The 20,852-nt window shown below is 45.2% G+C and overlaps 1 protein-coding gene across 7 annotated transcripts in view; it reads right to left on the bottom strand.

Moving 5' to 3' along the window:
* The window catches only part of TSNARE1 (t-SNARE domain containing 1), a 593,698-nt gene that overhangs the window by 537,365 nt on the left and 35,481 nt on the right, over window positions 1-20,852 (bottom strand). For all 7 annotated transcript variants that reach the window (XM_075581607.1, XM_075581590.1, XM_075581622.1 and 4 more), the window contains exon 2: window positions 6,313-6,398. The gene's annotated coding sequence lies outside the window, so the exon portion shown is untranslated. The remainder of the gene's footprint in view (window positions 1-6,312; window positions 6,399-20,852) is intronic.

Genomic DNA, 20,852 nt, shown 5'->3' with positions numbered 1-20,852 from the left:
TCTTGTTATATCTCTCTTTTAAGGGGGTTAGAGACCCCTTCCACTTTGGCTGCAGAACAACCCCAGTGGGATATATATCACTAATAGTTGATTATTACAACAATCAATCAATCTATACATAATTTACTCACAGATATTTTATTGTAGTTATCACACATTAGTGCTTTTAATTTTTTTTTCACATCTAGCTTAGTGACTCCCTCCTTTTAGAAGGAAAATACAAAAAGCAAAACCATTCAAGAGTCTTATTACATTCCATGATCTTTCTTCACTCACTGCAGCTTCGAGGTACAATATGTAACACTGGGGCGAAACAAAGAGTTTGCCGAGACAGCCTGTGACAGCTCGCTGCATGCTTCTGCTGCTCTCCTTTTCACTGCAGCTTCGAGGTACAATACTGTATGTAACACTGGGGCGAAACAAAGAGTTTGCCGAGGCAGCCTGTGACAGCTCGCTGCATGCTTCTGCTGCTCTCCCTTTCACTGCAGCTTCGAGGTACAATACTGTATGTAACACTGGGGCGAAACAAAGAGTTTGCCGAGGCAGCCTGTGACAGCTCGCTGCATGCTTCTGCTGCTCTCCCTTTCACTGCAGCTTCGAGGTACAATACTGTATGTAACACTGGGGCGAAACAAAGAGTTTGCTGAGACAGCCTGTGACAGCTCGCAGCATGCTTCTGCTGCTCTCCCTTTCACTGCAGCTTCGAGGTACAATACTGTATGTAACACTGGGGCGAAACAAAGAGTTTGCCGAGGCAGCCTATGACAGCTCGCAGCATGCTTCTGCTGCTCTCCCTTTCACTGCAGCTTCGAGGTACAATACTGTATGTAACACTGGGGCGAAACAAAGAGTTTGCCGAGGCAGCCTATGACAGCTCGCAGCATGCTTCTGCTGCTCTCCCTTTCACTGCAGCTTCGAGGTACAATATGTAACACTGGGGCGAAACAAAGAGTTTGCCGAGGCAGCCTATGACAGCTCGATGCATGCTTCTGCTGCTCTCCCTTTCACTGCAGCTTCGAGGTACAATACTGTATGTAACACTGGGGCGAAACAAAGAGTTTGCTGAGACAGCCTGTGACAGCTCGCAGCATGCTTCTGCTGCTCTCCCTTTCACTGCAGCTTCGAGGTACAATACTGTATGTAACACTGGGGCGAAACAAAGAGTTTGCTGAGACAGCCTGTGACAGCTCGCTGCATGCTTCTGCTGCTCTCCCTTTCACTGTAGCGCTCGAGGTGGCAGACTTGCTGCAGAAAGTAGAATTGTACATCATCTCCCTATTAGGAATTGCAGAAACTCTGCTTTGGCGATGGCCTTTCTGGCTTAGGCTGTAGCTCTCATATTTTGCTGGTACTTTGACCATTTTTGAGGCGTGTAAAATAAACACGTATCCATTGCAGAAAATAATGGTTTTGCTTTTGATATACTCAGTGCTTATATTAATATAGAAAATAAGCTAATTAATATATCGAGTGCTTTGATTTTCTTGTATTATGAATAACAGCCCTGTATGTTTTTTACCTTGAAAGTAAAAGGCTTTCACAAAATCTCACATAGGAAACGGATATAGCAGGGGAGCGCATGGCGTCACACGCACCTGTAGTTGGAGCGATCTATGGCGTATGAGATTTGTATGACGTGCGCGACGGCGAGGTGTGGCCGTGCTGTAACGTGAGCGGTTCGCCCCCATTGGCTGAACCGCACACGTGACCTGGCCACCGCGCGACCAAATAAAAAAAATGTGCCGCACCATCGCGCACACTATGGCCGGCCCCATAGATCCCCTGCATTTTGTTAGAGCAGGCAGCGGTGCTTGCACCATGCCTGCGTTCTTATAATGCAATCTTCACACAATATTTCAAACTCCACCACCTGGATGGATTGTAACAAGTACTGAAGAACATTACTGGGCTCACTAAAAACCCAATCTGTGTTGAAACATGAGATGCAGCTTTAAATCTTTTCCTACCTAATAGTGCATAGGCCACCCGGCTGTACCAGCAAGATAATAGAGTAACGGAAAAACCCGGCACTGACGCATTATTCAAATTATCTGTGACAACAATGTCTTAAAAGGTTAAACAGTTTAATTGAAATGCTTTACGATCAACTCTATTAAAGCAAGTGTCCCCATGAAAATAACTTGCAAACGTGCCGTTTCCCCCCGTTATCTCCTAATAACACTGCAAACTGTTTCAGATTGGGGTGACCTCTAAAGAGGCAAGACCAAAAGGTACATCATATCTCTCCAACCAGCATCTTTATCCCATGACAGCTACTGAAATTAACAAGTGGCTGTTCATGAATACACTATATAATGTGATCGCTGACCACTGGCTGCACAGCCACTTTCAAGTCATACGGAAAACTAAGCCACATTCTCTATTGGGGACAAAGGGAAAAACATACTGTAGTTATAACAATTGTTGCATAAAGTAATATATGTTTAATAGATTTTCATATATAAACTTAAAAGCCAAATGCACAACATACAATCATTGGTTATAGAATACGCATCCTTAGTTAGTGCATTTGTTTTTCACTTCTATGCATTTTGTTTCCCAATTTCTTCGTACTTTGCCAAACCCAAACCCAAGTCATCTTCTCTTATTCTCCGGCAGCAGCAGAACATTAAAATAAAATGATATGGTCTTAAGTCTTTGGTGTCCCGGGACGTACGCCCTGGGATCTGGCACTCCGGGGGCCCGTCATGTCCCCCCAAGCGTTCGCTTTCCCGGGGAGATGGTGTTCTGCACCGCAGAATCGGAGAAGCAGGGCAATGGAGGGTGTCTGGATTATGTGAGCCCATGATCACTCCAAGGAGCAGTCACCAGCAATCAAAGGGTTAATATACTAACATATCATTTATAAAAACATTACTCAGCATTTTACTGAATGATTTTAACCAAAAATAAAAACGACAGAAAAAAATATTGTGGAAAAAGTTATACTTTTATAATCACTAATGTGATAGTCTAACCCACGGCCTCCCCCAGCTAACGAAATACTAGTCTCATCGATATAAGATACATGTGACTGACAGGAGTCAGGCTTTGCTCGGGTTCAGGGACAAGGAGCGGCTCAGTGACTCTATAAACAATGACACCAAAGGTGAATCAGGGTTCAAGTCCCGGTGCCGGCTCGTTGTGACCTTGGGAAGTCACTATCTCCCTGCGCCTCAGGCACCAACACCATAGACTGTAAGCTCCTCTGGGCAGGGACTGTGCCTGTACAAATCCCTATGTGCTGTGTACCGCACGCTATACTGTCATTGTGACGCTGCCCGAGTCCCATTGGGAGAATGGCGCTATGTGAAATAAAGTTATTATCATCGTTTTAGTGCGGAATGCTCACAAAGTGCTGTAATCACCACTAATGCACAAAGGGGAATGTGAGTGTTAGCAACAGATACAAGACTTCTGGGCATTGAAAAGCACAATGAAAACATCGTCCAGCTTGGAGAAGCCTGCAATGGCTGGAATATGAACTTGAGAATACTGCAAGAAATCTTCAGGCCGCTCGCTTAAATCTTAGACCGCTCACTTAAATGAAATTACAAGACGTCATCTATTTCAGTAGCAGGTGATACCTTTTTTTAGACTGACAGAAAATATTTAAAGAAACTTTGTAGCGCAATGATCTCTTCATGTTAGAAAGCACTTTTTCAAGATAACATGGCATATAAGGTCAATGAGAAACATTATAAATACAATTAGAATAAAAGTATTGTGCTAAAACATGCAATCTTCAACCTGTACATTTGCAAAGACATTTTTCTTTAGAAAACATAGAATTGAACACAATCTGTATAATTATATATTGTTTTAGTCTCCCAAGGTTTGCAAATGGGACACTAAATGTCAGACATTTAGCTAAGAGCATGGATTCCCATATACACACAAGTTAAAATGGCAAACAAAGCTTTTAAAATTCAACAAAGCGTTTATTGTATTATTTGGAGAAGCGAAACAAGGCCCAAGGAGTATCCAAATGTCATTATTAGCAACTTTGGCTCCCATGTGAGACACAAAACACCTTCACATTGTTTTAGTTATGCTCTTATTCTCACCATGGAGACACATTTTATTAGCTTTGAACAATCATTACCAGCTACACAATTGGCGTTCGCCGAGTTTACCACATTGCTTCACTCTCATTCACCATTTATTGCCCGTAGTATGGAACCAGCAGCCTAAGGCTGCGGTCCCAGTGCGTTCTACAGCGCACGTGCGCACAAGCACCGCCCCCCAATCTATCCGGGCCAAGTACATGCGCCGGCGCGCATTTAGCAGCCGCCTGTACTGCAAGTTCTCTCACATACATTTTTTTTGTATGTGGAACTTGCGACAGGGGCGTGCGGTTCAGCCAATGAGGGCGAACCAGCCGTATGAGGTCAAGACCACGCCTCCGCAAAACCCCTGCCATGCCCTCCCCCGTCGCAAACTCTCCCTCTCTCCCAGGACTGTGACCCGCAGTGAAGCGCTGTGCATGCGCTGTCCCCCCCCCCCCCCCCCCGCCGAGCGTGCATGCTACAGAACCCACTGGGACCGACGCCTTAGGCTGCGCTTATAGTGCCGGCGACATAGACGTCAGGCTGTGGTCGCTGGAAAAATCAAATTGAGATGACTTCCAGCGATCGCGACCAAGCCGTCGCTCCATCGTGTCACGCTTACTATAAGCGCACGTAATGGTGCCAATGCATTTGTTTTGATGAAACGTCGCGTCGCTGTCGCCAGCATTATAAGCGCAGCCTTAGGCTGGGGCCCCAGTGTCGGCGCTGCTCGCACGCCTGCCAGGCTGGCAGCACGTGCAGCCGAGATCCCCGTTCTGTGATGAGCTGCAGGGGGAAAGACGGGGGGAGCGTGGCGGGGGCCGCGGCCATGATGTCACCCGGCAAGTTCGCCCACATTGGCTGAACCGCCGGGGGGCGTGGCCAGTACTCTGTCACGAGTTGTGAGCACAGATTTCCTGTCTTCGGGGAAATCTGTTCGCACAACGCGGCGGCAAGGTTGTCACTGGGCCCGGCCCCATTGAGGGGCGGTTCTTGTCCCTGCAGCACCCACCATAGCGCGCACTGCAGCAGGCAGCGGGGACCTAACCTTAAAGTTGTTCAATGCAGACCTCGGATTACTTTAGCTTGCTTACGAGTAGCTTTAGGTTGCAAAACCCTTTAACTATACACGTCCTTGCCCACTGTGTATGAGCTGGATGAGGAATCTTCTATGATTAACACCCGCCGCGCCTTCCCCTATATTCCCTTTACGTAAACACAGGGGTGGGCAACTCCAGTCCTCAAGGGCCACCAACAGGTCAGGTTTTCAGGATATCCCTGCTTCAGCACTTCAACTGAGCCACTGATTGAGCCACCTGTGCTGAAGCAGGAATATCCATAAAACTTGACCCTTGGGACTTGAGTTCCTGCTTTAACTGAATAGCAACTCCTTGATAAAGCACCCTGCATGTGAAACGCGTTAGTGACTGAATCAGTTTTTTCTGTCCATGTTTTTATATGAATAAATCCTTCTGAATTACTCACGACTGACGCTGTGCACCGGTTTTGTTCCCCCTTGGGGAGTTACTGCATGTTAACTGAATAGCAATCACTATTGTTTTCCGTACATTTTAAATCGCACACACACACACATAGTTATGTACATAAACATAGAAATGTATATCCCCACATATTTAGGTATGCGAGCACACAAACAAACAGATTTGTTTTGTATAGTGCAAGAGTACATGGGGGGTAGACCTGAACTATAGTTTAGTGGGGCAATAGCAAATTTCTACAAATCTCCAAACAAAAGCGATTTGGAGGGGAAAATATTCTATTTGGAGGGAACTGGGCTTTTCTATACCTTTGCCTGACAGGGAAGGGCTTCTCGTGGACTTGAGATGTAGAGACGTAGAAGAAGCAAGAAAAACGCACAGCATTTTTCTCTAAACAGTTTACACAGAGGCCACTGCAGAAAAGTGTTTGCAAGACAGTAGTCTCAACCCCACAGCCCTGTCAGATGCGGTTTCATGGCTGGAAATCATGACCGTTTCAATGTCATTGTTTGAACCTTGCAGTGGTCGGACTGGGGCATCGGGTGCACACACAGGAACCTGACTGCAGAGCCTCTCTCATGCGGCTGTTGAGTGTAGAGGGAATGCAAGGGAGGGCTGCGAGTGTTGAGTGTATGGGGCGTATGCAGGCGTTTAGAGGGGAGCCTATGGTTGTTCAGTATAGAAATCAGACAATGAAAAACATACTACTAGTCCAGTCAAGTAAACCCTTTGAAACGGTCAGCAGCGTCTCCCGATTTCCTTACCTCAGAGGTGGCGAGACCCCCTCGCGGAGCTTTAAGTGGCAGCCAATGAAGATTTTTCCAGCCAAGGTGAGCGATCCCTATGGAATCTGAGATGAGAAAAACCATACAACCATTTAAGTTACAACAAAATAACACGTTCAGGCCAAATTGTATCTAATCTTTTGTGGAAACTTCAGATCTAAAATGTCAAAATCATGTTTTTATTACAATGCCATCATTAGACAAGCCAATAGTGCAGAATATTAACCCTCTCAGTGAGGGGTAGAATCTGTCAGACTTTTTGGAGTATCCGACTCCAACTCTGGTCCAGCCACAGTAATATTCTTGAAGACCCAGACAAATGATATAGTTATATTTTTGCCAGATTCTGAATGTTTTTACTACCTGTGATTTGTTTTCTGATCACATTGTTCTCTAGATGTTAAAATGTATGCAATTTTATGGCAGGTGACATGAACTTCTGTCTCTTATTTGACATACATTATTCTATTAACATGTTCACCATCCTGCATGAGCATCTCATTTGTTTTTTTTCTCCCCTGGATCAGAAATACAGCGCTGATGTAATTACCAAACTGATAGAATACATCCTCACACACAACTATTTCAGCTTCAACAAGGAAATGTACCTACAACTAATGGGGACTGCAAGATAGCACCGCAATATGCCAATCTTTTCATGGCAAATCTTGAACAAAGATTCCTAACTACATGCCCCCACAAACCCTACAGATACATTGACGACCTGTTTATAATATGGACAGAGGGTGAAGGAAACCTAAAACAATTCCACGAGTCCCTGAACTCATTCCATCCATCAATTAAACTCAAAATGGATTATTCTGCAAACCTAGTAAACTTTCTAGACACAACAGTAACACTGAAAGATGGCAAACTACACACATCTGTATACAATAACCCAACAGACAGATGCAGTTACCTCCACAACTCCAGCTTCCATCCCACTCATACAAAAAAAGGTATCACACACAGCCAGGCCATACGATACCACCACATATGCTCTGACACTGAAGTCAGAAACAGGAATCTCCCAACCCTGACCGAATCGTTCAGACAGAAGGGATACAAACCAAAGACCATTGCCAGAACTATTCATCTTCACTAAAATCCCCACTAAAATCTCCACGAGAACACCTGCTACAATACAGACAGAGAGAACCTACCACACGCACTGCAACCTACCACTTGTGGCCACTTACAACACTACCCTAGAGGGAATACAAAAAATAATCAAAGATCTGCAACCCATGCTGGAAGAGGATGTGACATTAAAATAAATCTTTCCCAAACCTCCCATTCTTGCGTTCCGGCAACCATCAAACCTCAAACAGAAATTAGTCAACAGAAAACTTCACAACGACCTTAAAGACACTGATAATGGCACAAAACCGTGCAACAACACACGTTGCAAACGCTGCAAACATGTATGCCAAGATCCCACAGCCGTCACAACCATGGAACATTCAATGTTAAAGGATCATACAGCTGCACATCCAGGAACGTGGTGTATATGATTCAGTGCAACAAATGTGACCAAGGATGCTACATTGGGGAAACCAGCCAAAAACTACAAGGAAGAATGAATATGCACAGACACTCTATACAACACCACGAAGAAGGAAGATACTGCTCACCTGTGGGACATCACTTCTCACAACCAGATCATTCCATAAATGATTTAAAAATCAAAATCCTCAATGGAATGTTCAAACACACCCAAGAACGGAAAACATTTGAGCTCAGAATGATAAGACTCTTTGACACCAAAACAAGTGGACTTAATGCAGACATGGGGTTTCAGACACACTATCGTAATTTGTTGTAATGGTCCTCCCTGCCATTGTGCCATCCCATACCTTCTCCCCCACCCAGCATCCCCTTCCCCCTCTGTGCTGCTGTGGATGTACAGCCCCACCCCCCACCCCCCCCCCTAATATCAGTTTTAACACTCTTCCAGTGCCTGGAATTCTTTATTACAAGCATACCCCGCTTTAAGTACACTCACTTTAAGTACACTCGCGAGTAAGTACATATCGCCCAATAGGCAAATGGCAGCTCGCGCATGCGCCAGTCATCACGTCCTGAACAGCAATACCGGCTCCCTACCTGTACTGAAGCTGTGCGCAAGCGGGGAGACTGTAGAGCCTGTTACAAATGCCTTATTTACATCAGTTATGCACGTATGTGAAGATTGCAGTACAGCACATGCATCGATAAGTGGGAAAAAGGTAGTGCTTCACTTTAAGTACATTTTCGCTTTACATACATGCTCCGGTCCCATTGCGTACGTTAATGCGGGGTATGCCTGTATTCTTTTTTTTTTAAACAATCCCTGTCTAAGTCATAGAAACCTTTATTTATTTATAAAATATTTTACCAGGAAGTAATACATTGAGAGTTAACTCTCGTTTTCAAGTATGTCCTGGGCACAGATTTAAGACAAATAATATATGGTTACAAATACAGTTACATAAATGAACAGGGTATACATTATATACAAGACATTGCATGCACAGTTGAAGAAAATATATATTATGGGCGTATGAAACAGTTACAGACCAGATTAAAATGTGAGACAGCCTTAGATTTGAAAGAATTTAAACTGGTGGTGGATGTGAGAGTCTCTGGTAGGTTGTTCCAGTTTTGGGGTGCACGGTAAGAGAAGGAGGAACGGCTGGATACTTTGTTGAGCCTTGGGACCATGAACAGTCTTTTGGAGTCTGATCTCAGATGATAAGTGCTGCATATGGTAGGGGTGAGGAGCTTGTTCAGATAGCTGGGTAGCTTGCCCATAAAGAATTTAAAGGCAAGACAGGAAAGGTGAACTTTGTGCCTAGATTCTAGTGATGACCAATCTAGTTCTTTGAGCATTTCGCAGTGATGTGTGTTGTAGTTGCATTGGAGAACAAAACGACAAATTGAATTGTAGAGGGTGTCAAGTTTGCCAAGGTGAGTTTGAGGTGCCGAGCCATATACTATGTCTCCATAGTCAATAATTGGCATTAGCATCTGCTGTGCGATACGCTTTCTGACCAGGAGACTTATGGAGGATTTGTTCCTGTAAAGTACCCCTAGTTTGGCATAGGTTTTGGTTGTCAGGGTATCAATGTGCATTCCGAATGTTAAGTGGGAGTCAAACCATAAGCCCAGGTATTTAAAACTAGTGACAGGGGTTAGGGTGGTGTTAGCGTTGGTTCTAATCTGGAGCTCAGTCGCTGGAAGCTTTAAAAATTTAGTCTTGGTCCCAAATACCATTGTTACAGTCTTGTCAGTGTTTAAAAACAGTTTGTTGTGGGAAATCCAGTTTTCGAGTCTCAAAAAGTCAGACTGAAGTATGTGCTAAAGGTCAGAGAGGCTATATATCAGTATTGCTGACCTGAAGAAGAGGAAAACTCTTGAAAGCTTGTCTTATGACAAATTGTTAGTCCAAATAAAAAAGGTATCACCTAATACTGAAGATCTCATATTTAAATATATACACACACCGATAGAACAATCAAAACATGGTTACCATGGGGTATATGTATGAAGACAAAAGTGGTACAATTGTGGGGCAAAAGAAATTACACTAGATATACCAAGAAAAATAATTCATTGATTTCAATGGGGTTTTCCCCCCAGATTTGAACCACTTTTGCCTAAATACTTATATTCCTTTGTTTCTGCAGTAGAAAATGTTACTATCTAAAAATTACAATCAAATGATAACGAAAACAATGCAAACAAGGCTTACTAGTTGATCCCTTTGAAGCATGGGCATATAAAATGTGAAGAGTACAGTATACGATGTGTGAATTTCGTCTCCTAGGTCTCTTAATTACAGGTATACCTTATTTAAACATGATGGTAGACAGAACTTCCCTGAGTTTGACATCAGGAATACTCATGTCTGTTATCGCTCCCAAATTATACATACATACATATATACATACACACATACACGCACACACGCACACACGCACACACACACACATCCCTTTGAAAAAGACCTCTCTGTGGTGTCGAAACGTCGGTTATCTGTGATGCTTTTAAGCTAATATAACCTTTTGTCATCTTCCTACTGTGTGCTGTCTCTACTTTATCAGTCCTCAGATGGTAACGTGTGTATATATATATATATATATATATATATATATATATATATATATATATAATTATTTTTTGCGTGTGTTGAAAATCCTGATTTTCCTCAGCTCTAGCATCGGAGGTCACCATGGTAACTCCGGGGAGAGAATATGGCAAGCTGCTCATGTACACCATACAGTATAGACTAAATGAAACCTGGGGTAGTATAATGGAGAAGCAGTTTCCTTCTTAGAAGTTGGGATGCAGCCATCTTTGTTTGGAAATTTGTTCCATACAATGCATCAAACAGGCTGAAGTGAGCTGCTAATCATTCATTACTACTCGTGCGGCTCCCCCTGGAACAGCACACGTCTGTCTTTCCCTTGAAGCAGTCATGTAGTACATACCATGTTAAGATGAACATTTGTGCTGTTCCAAAGGATGAGGAACAATTAGTATTGAACTGCAATGCACCTCAGCCTTCCACATTAATGGGTTTGTAAATTAAAGATGGCAGCATACTGCTGAATAACGTAAACAACTCCATTTATTTCCTGTTAAGGATACATAGATTGCCTGAGTGCGCAGCCTTCCGAGAGTGCCACTGGGTAAAAGTCACTGATATACACAAGTCACGCACACAAGTCATGACGTTACCATTGGTGAATAAGTAACTGTATTGTACAGCATTCCATTAACACTGGGAGATCCCTGATGCAGCCGCCTTCTCTGCCAATCTCCTTCTCATTTGCTGCAAGTTGTAATCTTTAAATGGACCAACATGTCAGTTCTCCACATAAGAAGTTCTAGTCCACAAAGCTTCTGAAACTTCAAGATCAAAAAGCATTCTAAATATGCTTTTACAGTATTATGGTATTTTTATACACAGCTATGTGCATTGCATACAGCTTTTCAGCCCATGCCTCTTAGAAATTAGTGCTTTTCTCTCTATTGTGCAATATATGGTTTCTGCATTGTGCTGTTTTGCCACAACCTGTGTAGTTCAGGGTAAGGCTGCGCTTATAGCGACGTCGCGTCAAAACAAATGCATTGCCCCGTCACATGCGCGTATAGTAAGCGCGACGCGACAGCTTGGTCGCGATCGCTGGAAATTATCTCAATTTGATTTTTCGCACGAGCGCAGCTGGCACTATAAGCGTAGCCTTAGGCCTCGGCCAGGCTCCCTGCTTGCTCGCTGAGGCACGCTGAGGCTCAGGGAAAGCGGGTGCTTTCCCTGGCCTTGCGGTTGCTTACTGCACGCGCTGTCAGGGGGCCGTCAGGGGGGGGCCGGGGGCAGGCACGTCACTGGCCGGGGGCGGGCCAGTGGCGTCACGGAGCTGGTTCTCCCTCATTGATCGGCCTGTCGTGCCGGCAAGCGGGGGAATTTTAAATTCCCGTAAGACCTACGCTTCCGCGCGCTTGTGGAAGCGCAGGTGAGCCCCTACTAAAGCCGCTCTAATTGCGGCTGTAGGGGCTCAGTGCTGAGCGGGAGCGCGCGTTAGCCCGCTTACGCCAGCAAGCAGGGAACATGGCCGAGGCCTTAGACTGAGTCCACGCTGCCGCTGAGCTCGCTCATGTTTGGAGAGCGGTGATGTAACCAGCTCTCAAGCATGAGCGATCGCTGTCCTGCAACAATTTTAGAGCAGGAGTGTGGGGAGTGTAGCTATTAGGGGAGGGGGCGTGTCATTGGCTGAATAGGGGCTGTCTGTGTTTCTGTGTCTCTCTCTCTCTCTCTCTCATCTCTCTCCCCCCCATCGCACACTCTCTTCCCCCCCCCCCAATTGCTCTCTCTCTCTCTCTCCCCCCCCCCATTGCGCTTCTCCCTTCTCCCCCCCTCTATTTCTCTCTCCCCCCACTCTCTCTCCCTTCTCCCCCACCACACCACAGGAACCAAGTCAAGCCTGTGGGAAAGTCATTCACACCTGTTTAATTCAGTAACATTGTGGTTTTCAGCGTGCACAGATTCTTCTTTACCTCAATGTCTCTGTTATCTTGCATTGCGAAAAACACACCCACCATATACCCACCAATTTATTACGTTTTTTTATTAATACCCACCAATTTATTACGTTTTGTACCAAGTTGAATACAGATTTGTTATGCCATCTTTATAGAGTTATGTAAACCCACAAATTGCATTCAAATCTTTGCTGAATATCTATGAAGAGATTTTTAGACAAATCTTTTATTTATTTCTTTAATGTTATTTTTTTTTTTTTTTTTTTTTTTTACATTTTCATAAATTATAAAAGGTGAATGGGGATGGATACAAAAAAAGTAATAGGGGTGAGGGAAGGGAGGATGAGGGGGACAATTGAAGTGCCAGATATGTGCTGTATTGCCTGTGTTCCTTTCCTCTAACATAAAGCAAAGCCGTGGCTTTCCGATAAAACATTATGCATGATTTTGTGCAAGGGGAAATTTCAGCACTCTTCAGTGGCATCTTACACAGCACAACTTCTGAACACACAGCATGCTAAGCGCACTTTGCCAATACATTAACACTCTGCAGAGCGGCTTACAAACAACCTCCAAAGAGCCATGTAAGGTGCCAATATCGCCCCTTAAAAAAAAATCTTTAAAAAAAAAAACCCAGAGAAATAACTGAAATCTCATACGACTTGCATCTAAAGCAGGCAGAAATATTTTACAATGAACGTGACTGACCCTGAATCATTGAGGATTTGGGGGAATGTGTGTCCTGTCCTGTTCGAAAAATAACTTTCATGCTTTCCCTTTCTAGCAATTTTTGCGTAGCTTGCTGCATCCTTAAACAAAAAAGGCAGGAACAAGGTGACATAGGACATGTAGACAAGGTGAAGAGCACAGAGAACCGGGGTGGCGAGCACAGAGACCCCGGGATGGCGAGCACAGAGACCCCGGGGTGGCGAGCACAGAGACCCCGGGATGGCGAGCACAGAGACCCCGGGGTGGCGAGCACAGAGACCCCGGGGTGGCGAGCACAGAGACCCCGGGGTGGCGAGCACAGAGACCCCGGGATGGCGAGCACAGAGACCCCGGGGTGGCGAGCACAGAGACCCCGGGGTGGCGAGCACAGAGACCCCGGGATGGCGAGCACAGAGACCCCGGGATGGCGAGCACAGAGACCCCGGGATGGCGAGCACAGAGACCCCGGGGTGGCGAGCACAGAGACCCCGGGGTGGCGAGCACAGAGACCCCGGGATGGCGAGCACAGAGACCCCGGGGTGGCGAGCACAGAGACCCCGGGGTGGCGAGCACAGAGACCCCGGGATGGCGAGCACAGAGACCCCGGGGTGGCGAGCACAGAGACCCCGGGATGGCGAGCACAGAGACCCCGGGGTGGCGAGCACAGAGACCCCGGGATGGCGAGCACAGAGACCCCGGGGTGGCGAGCACAGAGACCCCGGGATGGCGAGCACAGAGACCCCGGGGTGGCGAGCACAGAGACCCCGGGATGGCGAGCACAGAGACCCCGGGGTGGCGAGCACAGAGACCCCGGGATGGCGAGCACAGAGACCCCGGGATGGCGAGCACAGAGACCCCGGGGTGGCGAGCACAGAGACCCCGGGGTGGCGAGCACAGAGACCCCGGGGTGGCGAGCCCAGAGACCCCGGGGTGGCGAGACCAGAGACCCCGGGGTGGCGAGACCAGAGACCCCGGGGTGGCGAGCACAGAGACCCCGGGGTGGCGAGCACAGAGACCCCGGGGTGGCGAGCACAGAGACCCCGGGGTGGCGAGCACAGAGACCCCGGGGTGGCGAGCACAGAGACCCCGGGGTGGCGAGCACAGAGACCCCGGGGTGGCGAGCACAGAGACCCCGGGGTGGCGAGACCAGAGACCCCGGGGTGGCGAGCACAGAGACCCCGGGGTGGCGAGCACAGAGACCCCGGGGTGGCGAGCACAGAGACCCCGGGGTGGCGAGCACAGAGACCCCGGGGTGGCGAGCACAGAGATCCCGGGATGGCGAGCACAGAGACCCCGGGATGGCGAGCACAGAGACCCCGGGATGGCGAGTGAGGCAGAAGTGGAAGAGCTTGCTTGAATATTTTATTTGTATGGTTGTCCGGGAATCAAGCAGAAGGTTTCAGATAAATGGTAAGATCGTTATTACTGCAACTTAAGACAGTAACGCCCCCTCCCCCACGCTTACAGGATTTGAGATGGGGGTCCCCCGTAGCTGAACCACGTTATTTGCATCCCAAGGAATGCTGTTTTTTTTTGTTTTGTTTTTTAGATACTTACCTGTGAAGTTAACCGGTTTAAAGCCCTTCAAGCTTCCAATTAGATGGCCATTTAAATCCCCTTTAATGACCCAGGAGATGCCGGTAATTTAACGCATCTGTACCTCAGGAACCAAGGAGGTTGTCCGTGGAGTTGAAAAGAGCAATCCAAGAAATATCCTACATGTGTGTGTTTTCTTGAAACAATCAATCAGTTCTGTACTGGTAGATAATAATTACTACCGTTTTTTTTTTTTATTATTTTAAAATTCAACACACTGCCACTTTAAATGAGTTTTAATATACTGAGCATTCTTTGATTTCTTAGGCCGCGAACATAAGTCAAACTCATGTAAATGCAGCAGTCCGGCCATGCTGCGCGACGGTGCGGCAGGATTTGGATGAGACAAAAAAAGATAGATTTTTCATGCGGCGGCCGCATCACGTGAGCGTTTCAACTAATGCGGGCGAACCAGCCTGGTGACATCACGGCCACCCCTCGCCGTCGAGCGCGTGAACAGAGTCCACAAATCGCTGCGGCGATCTACTTGCGTGCGCACTATTGCCACAGCCTAAGGCTGCGCTTATAGTGCCGGCGCCGGCAGGCTACGGTTCCTGGAAAAATCAAATTGAGATGACTTCTAACGATTACGACCAAGCCGTCGCTCCGTCCTTACTATAAGCGCACGCGACGGCGGCAATGCATTTGTTTTGACGGGACGTCGCTGTCGCCTTCGCTATAAGCGCAGCCAAAGGCAGGTTTTACCCTACATCCCCAGCCGCGCAAAATCTGTGTAACACTTTCCTGTTTGTGATCATTTGTTGCCAATATTCCCAGCAGATTGAGCTGCAAACTGGAAGCATAGATAATACTTTAGTAATGTAAGGATACATTGTAGCTGCTGAGTTACACTGACTGAAGGATTGATTTGAAACTGAAAAGCAGCTATTTAGTGAACCCTGGGAAGCAGGATTTTGCCGATTGATCACAGGAGAACGAATCAATCAGCAGCTTAGGTAATTCGTCTTCAATAAAAGGTAATCTAAGGCAATCAAAGGCTGCATATATTTAAAAGGGAAAAAATGTAATAAATATTTTTTTTTTCCAATCTTTTTTGAGACATACAGTACACATCTTTACTTTGCAAAGGGAACATCACACTAGAGACGGTACATATTTTACCAAATATTTTCAATCAGCATTAAGATCCACAGTTATGGTATGTAATCGGTATTTGGATTGTGTGGTTATAGTTTTATTCCCTTTGTTTCTTAACAGTGTGCCGCTGATCCGTAGTCTCAGACACGAATTCAAAGTGGATAGAGAAGATAAGAGAGGAAAAGGGTAGATATTTTTTTTTAAAGCTGCTTAAAAAATTGCCTCTTTAAACTTGAGGTTCCCTGGTTTCCAATCCTAAAAAAGGGGGGTAAAGTGAAGGGGATTGCTGCTTTAAGTGTATGGCGCAACATACAATGGTGGTGTTAAGCCAACCAAAGTGATTAGTGAGCGCTGCACAATGAAACATTTTGGTATCTCCAAGGAAACAGGGCCTGTCACAGAGGCATCTGAAAGGGAAACTCGGATTCAAATTAGCCACGTGTGCTCTGGCTAAACAGGATACAATAATGTTAGAGAGACGAGAAAGGCAAGTTGATTGGCAAGCAGAAAAGAAATAAACAGATAAGAATATGTAATAAGGAACAGCTTCTGCACATTCCCAGGTATGAACTACAAAACTCATGAATATAAAACGGCCTCCTGACAATCACATTATTGCCCAGAAAATCAGTTGAAATGAAAAAGATGACAACTGATTCCCTCGGCATACAGGTATTATTCGGAGGATATTTCAACACACACATACGTTTTAGATTTTAAAAAAAATAAATAAAAATAAGTTGTATTTACAGTAGCTCATTTCAAATGCATTCACATTTGGAGAGCTGGAGACTGATCAGCGGCGTACAAAAAGGATCCAACTATTTATTAAACATCACATTTACGGGATTTTACAATAAATCTACTCCTAGGTTAATATAAGTAAACACTTTCCATTTGATGCGGGATCATTTTACTGATCGGCCCCATGTGTCCTTCTCAGGGCAACTTCTCTCAAATATTCAATGCTTCAGGGTCCCAGACAAGCTCCCTCTTCCATACGAGTGCCTGCTACAGACAGTAAGGTCCTAAGGCTCTGCTATGCCAAGCAGCTGCTCCAAGATTAGCTCAACGGTTCTCTTAATGTTGTACAGCAACGCCAATACGATGGTTTTAAAGGTGGCGCATCACATAATAATATATCAGAAGTGGGCTAAAGCAGCCAGTCATGCAGTCATTTCTCTCCCATGTTCAGCGGAGACAAAGAAACAAAATATATTATTTTCGGACCAATAAGATGGGACACTATATGAATCTAAGCTGGCCTATTCTACGACTCTTACTTCAGTGACTATCTTCATCTTGAAGTAGCATACTGTGCGTCACATACACTCTACCCGTGTGTGCAGGAGGAAGTAGGTATTTTTGTCACCAATTTCACCCCCTGCTCACAAATTTATAGAACCACGGCAAAACAATCCTGTCATTTTTCACTTTATTTGTGAATCTTTTATATGTTGGTGAGATTTACCCTGGCCCGACAGAATCCCTTCTCCACACACATTTCTCCCTCCCCCTATCCCCGTTCTCTTACCCCGTTCCGCTCTCCTCCCCTTTTCTCCTTTTCTGGCTCACCCCCTCCTCCATCCATTTCTCTCTCCCCCTGCCCACAGCTTAAAGCCCCCAGTCCCGAGTCCCTAGTGGCAGACACCAGAAGTTGTGACTAACGTCCGGGTCGGACAGCTGGGGCATGCTGGGCCCCTGCCCTCATCCGCTGCCGGCTCAACCTGCGTCAACTGCCCTGCCTCTACGTGTGCATATGTGAAAGGAGATAACGTCCAGATAACTCCCTTACCTCCCTGTAGGGCACTAAAAATAAGCAGTAACTCCCCAAAAACCTGTCACCACCAGGATTGAGTTATACACCTCAGGAGTCCTCGGTCCTGCTTCAACTACAAAAAATATGTAACACGAAACCCAACTCAGTCAAACGTGTCCAAAAATGTGGCTAATTTATTATAAGGGTAATGGGTTAAATTACAGCTCAAAGACAGTACTTCTTACAATTTAGATTTTAGTATAAAAACACCCCATAACTCTCCCCCTGTAACCTGTAGAATAATGCTACTCAAACCATTGCGTTCAGATACTATTGCCATAGGCATAGACACCCCTTTTAATAGCCCCACTTCCAATTACGAGGGGGAAACAAATTATCTGACATTTGCACCACAGAGACCCTCACATTTAATATCATTCCACCCGAGCACTTCTGCCCATTACATATTTATATTGTATTTTATTGTTGTTTGTACCAGATATGAATAATCACCCAGAATGTGACTAATGTTAGGGAATGATGGGTCCTGTCACCTTTGGGTGTGCAGGCCAGAGAAGTTCTCAGTAATGCCAGAAAATCATTCTGCCAAATGTCACCTCAGCTCCATATATGCATTGTTCTACCTTAATTATTTTATTGAGCAATAAAGGCAGGCCCCATTACATCCATGTTACCACCAAAGGAAACAGGAAAAGTAGCTCTTTTTATTTTTGTTTCAATCTTTTTTATTAGAAAGGTACACAGTACAAATTACACAGCACAGTTTAACAGTTTTTTTTTTTTTTTTACTTATAACGCTTTTCGCATCTTTCTTTAGTTGTGCTATTTCGACGGTAGTTGTTTATCCCCTGGCGTGGGGCGTTGCTTGGGAAACCTTTTGAGTTTTATTTGTAAGTTGGGATCTATTGGATAGGTACAGAATCAAAAGTCAGGAGGAAGAAAGAGGTGGGGGGGTGGGGAGCGGGGGCTTTGGGGAGGGGTTACCCGAGTATGAGGGGGCTGACCAGGTTGCGTTAGTTCTAGGATCAACCTCATACTCTACTCCCTTCGGGATCTTCCATTTACCTTCTTTCTTTTAGTCCCAGTCTACTCAGAGGACCATAGCTCCCATACCCTATTGAATCTTTCTGTCGTATGGTTTATTTGGGCCGATAACTTTTCCATCTGCCTCACATTTTTGATTCTTAGTATGACTTTATGCCTAGACGGGGGCTTTACATTCTTCCAGGATGCTGCTATGGAACAACAGGCTGCTGTCAGGATGAAAGAAATTAGTTTGGATACCCGGGGTCTGCACTTTTTCCACTTGTTTGTCTAGGAGGAAGGTCAGAGGTTCTAGCGGAGTCCTCCGCTCCGTGTTTTCGTAGATCAGGTTTTGTATCATGGACCAGAACTTCTGGATGTGTGGACATGACCACCAGATGTGAGCCATGTCTCCTCTCATACCGCATCCCCTCCAACACACATCTGGTGTTTCTGGATAGATCTGGCTCAGCCTACTCGGAGTTAGGTACCAGCAAAATAGCTCTTTTAATACTGAAACGTTGTATTGCTCACACAATTTAACCCATCCGTTGCCCCATCGTGACACTATATTTGGCCTAACAACAAAAGCATGGAAAAGTAAACAATGCTTGGCATGAAAGCATATTACCTACTTAAAGACCGCCAAAACTGGTCCATTCATCAAGTATAGCGGCTGGTAATACATTGTAACTTCTCTGTATACTTAGTTATTGTTTCAAAAAACTTTCCTGCAAGCACAAAATAAAAGTACGCAACCCGTATTAACAGCTTATTCCTTGGGACCATCGAACCTTTTCAGTGCACTATTAACATAACTGGCCATAGCACAAATGCTCGTGTTGCATACGTAGCAAAAGATGCAGCTGCACAGAGTATCTCATCTGTATAATTTAAAAACTCAGTCGCTCGTGGAATATTTTTTTTCCTATTTACTGGATTAAACTACTCTTGTTAAAATATACAGAGCAATCAAAGCTCATGTTGTTTTTATGATTGTATTTCCACACTATAAAAACCCCACCTGATCAGGACAGCAGTGTCTCCTGCATGGGCCACGTCTAGAGAAGTGGCTGTGCAGGTCTCTTAAAAGGAGCAGAAGCAAGGGGTCTCCAGAGCTGAACACGTTAATTTAAGCTTCAGGAGCCCCCTACTCCGAGATATTTACCTCAGTAGGGGGGTGCCAATAGCAGATCCAGAGGTTTAAAGGTCCTGGTCACGCGGGTCAATGGGAAGGCACAAGGGATGACGGCACTGCTTCCTATTGGCCTGCGTGACATTTAAGCCACCATTATGTTCCCCATACACAGCCACCATTGGTTCCCTTACACAGCCAGAGTTGCTACAGCACCCCCTACTGAGGAATCTCGTGAAGCAGGGGGTCCCCGAAGCCGAAATGAACACAGTTCAGCTCCGAAGACCCCCAGCTTCAAACATATTTATATAGAAATAAAAAAAAGAAAGCTGCAATCCTGCTGTCCTTAAGGATGTAACAGTGGTTTATAAAATGTGATTAAGTCTGATCCAAGCTTGTGATGAAGTTTTAATCCATTCCCAGATACTTTTTCATGTTTCATGAGGGAATATTACATTTCCTTTACCTCATGAGGTACCACATATTCAAAGCTCGTACAACAAGGCTCAAAACCAACTAATAGTGCTGGCTTTGTACTCCTGCCAAGTAAAGGGATCTTATGCATGGAAAACCACATTGATGCCTATTAACGTTGTTGCCGAAGTTCTGAAACGTTTGGTCTGGTTCCACACAATGCTAAATTAAAAGCCAAAAACTGGAAAATGTAAAACATTTCTGCCCTCAGCATATTGTCCAAGCAAACCTGGAACGTGTCATTTGTGTATGTACACATACACCTGTTTAAAGTCACATTATCTTTTTTGGCATTACGGTTCTGTTTATATGCACATGTTGTTTCATAGTGCTGATGGTTGTACAACGCTTGGTACAATATTGGCGCCTCCTACGGAGGTGTGTATCCCGGGAAGCAGGGGCTGCCTGGAGTTCAAATGAATGGGGTTCAGTACCGGAGACCCCCTGCTGCAAACCAATGGTAAAATAAAAAACAAAAACACATGAATTGTTACTTTTCTAGTTGAAAGATGTACATTACCACTACTACTTCCTGCAGATTTACAAAGCGGTTTTGTTCTTCTTGAAAATTCCCCCCCTTCACCATCATACTGAATTGTTAATTCACTGAACTGCAACTTTGATCTAAAACTGAGCCCTAAAGAAAGAAACAAGTTTCTGCAGATGGGTCCATTCCCAATT

The sequence above is a fragment of the Ascaphus truei genome, chromosome 2 (genome assembly GCF_040206685.1).
Source record: "Ascaphus truei isolate aAscTru1 chromosome 2, aAscTru1.hap1, whole genome shotgun sequence".
Classification (NCBI taxonomy): domain Eukaryota; kingdom Metazoa; phylum Chordata; class Amphibia; order Anura; family Ascaphidae; genus Ascaphus; species Ascaphus truei.
This window is presented reverse-complemented; position numbering and strand designations above follow the sequence as displayed.